The sequence below is a fragment of the Tenrec ecaudatus genome, chromosome 5 (genome assembly GCF_050624435.1).
Source record: "Tenrec ecaudatus isolate mTenEca1 chromosome 5, mTenEca1.hap1, whole genome shotgun sequence".
Lineage (NCBI taxonomy): Eukaryota > Metazoa > Chordata > Mammalia > Afrosoricida > Tenrecidae > Tenrec > Tenrec ecaudatus.
In genome coordinates, this window is record NC_134534.1 from 73,364,406 (window position 1) to 73,370,595 (window position 6,190).

Sequence of the window (6,190 nt, forward strand, 5' to 3'; positions counted from 1 at the left end):
CACATTAAATAAGGGAATATAGGCAGAGATCTCAAGAATCACATCAAGCTGACATCTGCAGACCTTGTTTTCTTAAAAGTTTGACCTCTGACCCTCAAATATTAATAAGGATTGGTAGATAGGGTGAGGCAAAGACAGCCATTATAAAAAAAGAATGGCAAAGACAGCCATTATAAAAATAATCTAATTATTCATTAGATTCGATTATTCATTATAGGCTTAGTTAGAATCATTTAAAAAAGCCAAATGCCTCAACAATCAACCCCAGGGACCCTAAACTATAACAGCTATCAATCATTTGCATTAACTTGACTAAGTCTATAAATTAATTCTGAGAGTAGTACATAAGAATATTGGGAGAGTTTTATGAGCCCCCAATAAAATGATTTAAATAAAGTAAAAAGGAATATTGGGGTTGGTTAATGATTAAATGTCCTCACCTTAATTCTGATTCTCTTAATTCCGACTCACTCAGTGCTCTGTGACCATGGGTAAACTGTCTGTTACTCTGAGCTCCAACTTCATCATTTAAAACTGGAGATGGTTTTTGCCTTGCTTAACATTAGTGCCTTACTTACTTATTAATGTGAAGATTACCAACTAAAGCACTTTGCATCCATAAAACAAATGTTCAGTATTGGTATTTTTATGGTACTGAGTCATGTCATGTTTTCCTTAGGGAGAATCTTAAGTAATATTTCATTCTCATCAGTAATTTAAAAAGTACTTTGATGTCAGGGTTGGGGGGACCTAAAATTAAATGCCTAGCTAGGTGACAACATGACATTTCATCTGATTCTCCATTTGTTAAGTGGGGAGTAATTAATACCTCTATTGTCATTTTCACCAATTAAATGGACATAACACTGAAGAGTATAATTCAGACATGTAATGTCTATGACTTTGCAGATTGGTGATGAAGTTTGTTCCTTTTTTAAGCTCTCTTCCTCCAATGAACATAAAATTCGATGTTGCACTCAAGAATGTAATATTGATCTAACTTTACGGACTTCAATGTGCTTAGGAAACCACTGGGAATTTGTTCAGATTCTGTATGGAGGTCTTAGATAAAGCCCCAGATTAATCTTTTTTTTGATTAATCATTTTAACATGTAATATTGTCACTACTGGTCCATGACCACACTTTACATAGCAAGTGTATAGATGATCTAGCTAGCTTTAATAAAAATCATCATCAGAATGAGGGCTATTGAATAATGAAATGTATCCTAGTAGGCTCTATGCTTCCTGGAAGATGGATCTAAAACCCAACACTTCTTACAGTTGATTACATTTGCATTTCTTGATCTGAAAGTAAGAAGTATATCCAATCATTAAAGGGATAGTAAGTATTATTCTTAACAAGTAAAAAGCCATTTGCCCTGCTTTCCACTATAATAGGGATCATAAAAGCCAAGAGGCTACTCTAAATGTATTATGAGTAATGCTTCTATGAACATATATGTATCAATTTTGATGGGGACATAGGTTCTCATTTCTCCTGGAAAGATACTAGGAGTTGAACAATTTTATATTCCCACCAGCAATGAATACAACTTTCAGTGTGTCCACGACTTTGCCAACCCTTGTTATGATCTGTCTGTATTTCAGCGGGTTTAAGGTGATGTCTCTTACAAGTCGTTGTTCTTAGTTGCCGTCGAGGGGGCTTCAACCCAGAGCGACCCTGTGCACAACAGAACTAAACACTGCACGGTCCTGCACCAGCCCCACAATTGTTTCCAGGCCTGAGCCCCTCGATGCAGCCACTGTGTCAGTCCATCTCATTGAGGTTTCTCCTCTTTTCTGCTGCCCGCCCTCCCTTTACTAAACATGATGCCCTTCTCCAAGGACTGGTCTCTCCTGGCAGCATATCCAAAGTAGGTAAGAGGAAGTCTATCTATCCTTTCACTCTAGCTGTACTGCTTTCAGTACAGATCAGTTTGTCCTTTTAGCAGAGAATGAGACATTCAATATTCTTCTCCAGCACCGCAATTCAAAGGCATCAATTCTTCTACAGTCTTCCTTATTCAATGTTCAACTTTCACATGCATATGAGGAATTGAGAATACCAGGGCTTGGGTCATGCACACTAGTCCTCAAGGTAAAATCCTTGTTCGTCAATACTCTAAAGAGGTCATGTGCAGCAAGTTTACGTAATGTAACACGGCTTTGGATCTCTCTGCGGCTTGCAGGAGTATTAACTGAATCCATGTGACACAAATCCTTCACAACTTCAATCTTCTATTCATTTATCATGATGTTACCTACTGGTTGAGTTGTGAGGATTGTGGTCTTGCATTGAGTTGTAATCCATACTGAAGGCTATACTCCTTGACCTTCATCAGCAAGTGCAAATCCCTCCTCACTGTCAGCAAGCAAGGATGTGTCATCTACATATTGCGGTTATTAATAAGCCTTCCTCCAAACCTGATGCCACATTCTTCTTCACATAACCCTGCTTCTCTGTTTATTTTCTCAGCATACAGATTGAACAAGTACAGTGAGATTAATACAACCCTGATGCACTGGGTTTTGTGAAATAAGCCCCAGGTTGTCCCAGACTCTCAGGGTGGCAAAAAAAGTGTTCACTGTTCCACTATTAGGTAAAAGGTCGGTGGTTTGAACTCATACAGAAGCACCACATAAGTCAGGTGTAAGGATGTGCTCCCATGCAATATGTGATTTGATCTCTTCACGGCTGCTTTCATGGGTATTGATTGTGGATCCAAATAAAATTAAATTCTTAACAATTTAACTATTTTCTCTGCTCATCTTTTATCTATTTATGGATCCAGTTGTGAGAAAATTTGCTTTATTTATGTTCAGGTGTATCCACCTGGAAGACAAACAAGGTTTTATCATTTGCATATAGAAAGTTGTTAATAAATCTTTCTCTAATTCTAATGCCTCGCTCTTCTCCAAATAGTCTGGCTTCTTGGATTATTTGCACAACATACATTATCCTCTAGGTCTGTATGAAAGGCTATCTCTTAATCTACGTACAGGTTCCACAATTAAGTGTCCTCGAATTCCCATTCTTCACTATAATTTGTTATGGCCCACACAGTTCCCTCCCAGTCAGTTGGCTAGGCACCTGTCTTCAACATTCCTTGACAAAGATGAATGTGCACCTCCAGTTCACAGCTCATCTGGTGCGCTACCAATTTCTGTACACTTCTTTTTCACCAATGCCCTCCGTGAAGCTTGAGCTTCTCCTATTGATACCAGCCATTCTTGATCAAATGCTACCTCCTAAATAGCGGAGCATCAGTCATTCCCTTTTTCGGTGACTCATTTTTTTACTTTCATCTTCTTGTGAGGCTCCCTACATTGTTCAAAATGTTGCCCATAGAATTCTTCAATATTGTAGCTCAAGACTTGATCTTTTTTTCTTTCGGATTTGTTTTTATTTGTTTGTATTTAAAATCATTTTATTAGGAGCTCATCCAACTCTTATCACAATCCATGTATACCTCCATCATGTAAAGCACATCTGTACATTCATTGCCCTCATCATTCTCAAAACATTTGCTCTCCACTTAAGCCCTTAGCATCAGCTCCTCATTTCCCCTCTCCCTTCCCATTTCTCTCTTCTGCAGGAACCCTTGATAATTTCTAAATTATTGTTACTTTGTCCTATCTTATACTGTTTGACGTCTCCCTTCACCCACTTTTCTGTTGTCCATCCCCCAAGGAGGGGGTCACATGTAGATCCTTGTAATAGGTTCCCCCTTTTCACCCCACCCTTCCTCCACCCTTGCGGTATTACCCCTCTCAGCACTGGTCCTGAAAAGATCATGTGTCCTGGATTCCCTGTGTTTCCAGTTCCTATCTATACCAATGTGTGCTCACCTTTCCAATACGATTGCTGAAGACAAATGAGCGCATAAGCAAATGTGGTGAAGAAAGCTGATGGTGCCCAGCTATCAAAAGATATAGCGTCTGGGGTCATCAAGGCTTGAAGGTGAACAAGCAGCCATCTAGCTCAGAAGCAACAAAGTCCAGATGGAAGAAGCACATCAGCCTGTGTGATCATGAGGTATTGAAGGGATCAGGTATCAGGCATCAAATAACAAAAAATATAATCATTGTGAATGAGGGGGAGTGAAGATTGGGGACCAAAGACCCATCTGTAGGCGACTGGACATCCCCTTACAGAAGGGTTTCAGGGAGGAGATGAGCCAGTCAGGGTGCAGTGTAGCAATGACGAAACATACAAATTTCCTCTAGTTACTAAATGCTTCTTCCCCCACCCCCACCCCCACCCCCACTATCATGATCCCAATTGTACCTCACAAATCTAGCTAGACCAGAGGATGTACACTGGTTCAGAGAGAATTTTTTTCTTTAGTTCTTTTATCTTGAGACATACTAACCATGACCTTCCCTTTTAATTTTCTAACACTCAGTCTTTTCCACTTTTCATTATAATTTTGTCTTCTTAAGCTATTCCTTGAAATCTTCTGTTCAGCAATTTTGCTTCATCATTTCCTCCTTTTACTTTAGATTCTCTATATTCTAGAGCAAGTTTCATAATGTCATCTGACATCCATTTTGGTATTTTATCTCCTTTCTTTTAAATGACCTTTGGGATTCTTTGTGTATAATATATTTTTTAATTGGGGGCTCTTCCATATAACAGCCCATACATCGATGATATTAAACAGATATGTACAAGTTTTGCCATCAAAATTTCAAAATATAAGTGTATGATATTCTTAATGTCATTCTACAACTCATCTGGTCCTTGGTCATTAATGTTTAGTGCTTCAGATTTATTCTTGAGATGGGATCCAGGAGGTATGTAATCAAGGTCATACTTTGACTCTTGTAGGCTTGTTTTAATTTCCTTCAGCTTCAAGTTAAACTTTTATATGAACAATTGATGGTCTATCAATCACATGATTGGCCTCTGGCCTTATTCTAACTGATAATATTGAGCTTCTCCAGGGTCTCTTTCTTGGAAAAGGAGAAAGTCAGTGAAAAGAAGCCCCTTAAAGAGATGGCTTGTCACAGTGACTGCAACAAGGGACTCCAAAGGAAATACTATGAGGATGGTGCCGGTTTCGACAGTGTTTTGGTTCCCTCGAATAGGGTTGTTTTGGTTTGGAACCCATTCGATAACACATAACAACACAACAAAATAGTCTCTTTCCCCAGATATATTCAATTTGATTTCTGAATATTCCATCACATGGTGTCCCTATGTTGTTGCTAAGTGACATTGAGTCCGTTCTAATTCATCATCATCCCATGCACAATAGGACAAAACACTGTCAAATTCTGGGCCATCCTCACAATCGTCGTTGTGCCTAAGCACACTGCTGCAGCCACTGTGTCAACCCATCTCCTTAATTGTCTTCTGCTTTTTCTCGGACTTTCCACTGTATGAAGCATGATGTCCTTTCCCAAGGAATGGTCTCTCCTGATAACGTGTCCAAAGTACATGAGAAAAAAGTCATGCCATCCTTGCTTCTGAGGACCATTCTGGCTGTACTTCTTTCAAGAAAGATTTTTTTATCTTTCTCTCCTGGTATTCCACAAACCTTTATTATTTCCAACACCATAATTCAAATACATCACTTCTCTGGTTTTCTTTGTTCATTGTCCAACTTCCACATGTAAATGAGAGAATTGAAAATACTATGACTTGGGCCAGGTCCACCTTAGTTAGTCCTCAAAGTCCTAGCTTTTCAACACTTTGAAAAAGTCTTGTGCAGCAGATTTTCCCAATATAATGTCAGTTGATTTCTTGACTCATGCTTCCATGTGTGTTGACTGTGAATTCAAGTAAAATGAAATCTTTGGTAATTTTGATCTTTTCTCTGTTTTTCATTATGTTATCTACAACTTGTGAGAATGCTTGTTCTCTTTACATTTAGTTGTAATCCTTGATCTTCATCAGCAAGTACTTCACAAATTCCTTACTTTAAGTAAATAAGGCTGTTTGCAGGTTCTTAATAATCCTTCCTCCAATCCTGATGCCATGTTCTTCTTCATATAATCCAATTTCTTAGATTATTTGCTCAGCATACAGATTAAATATGTATGGTACACAACCCTGATTCACACCTTTCTTGATTTTAAACTACACAGTCGTTCCTCATTCTTCAAGTGACTACTTCTTGGTCCATGTCCATGTTCTGCACTATGCTCTCCATAGTTTGATATGATCCATACAGTCAAATGC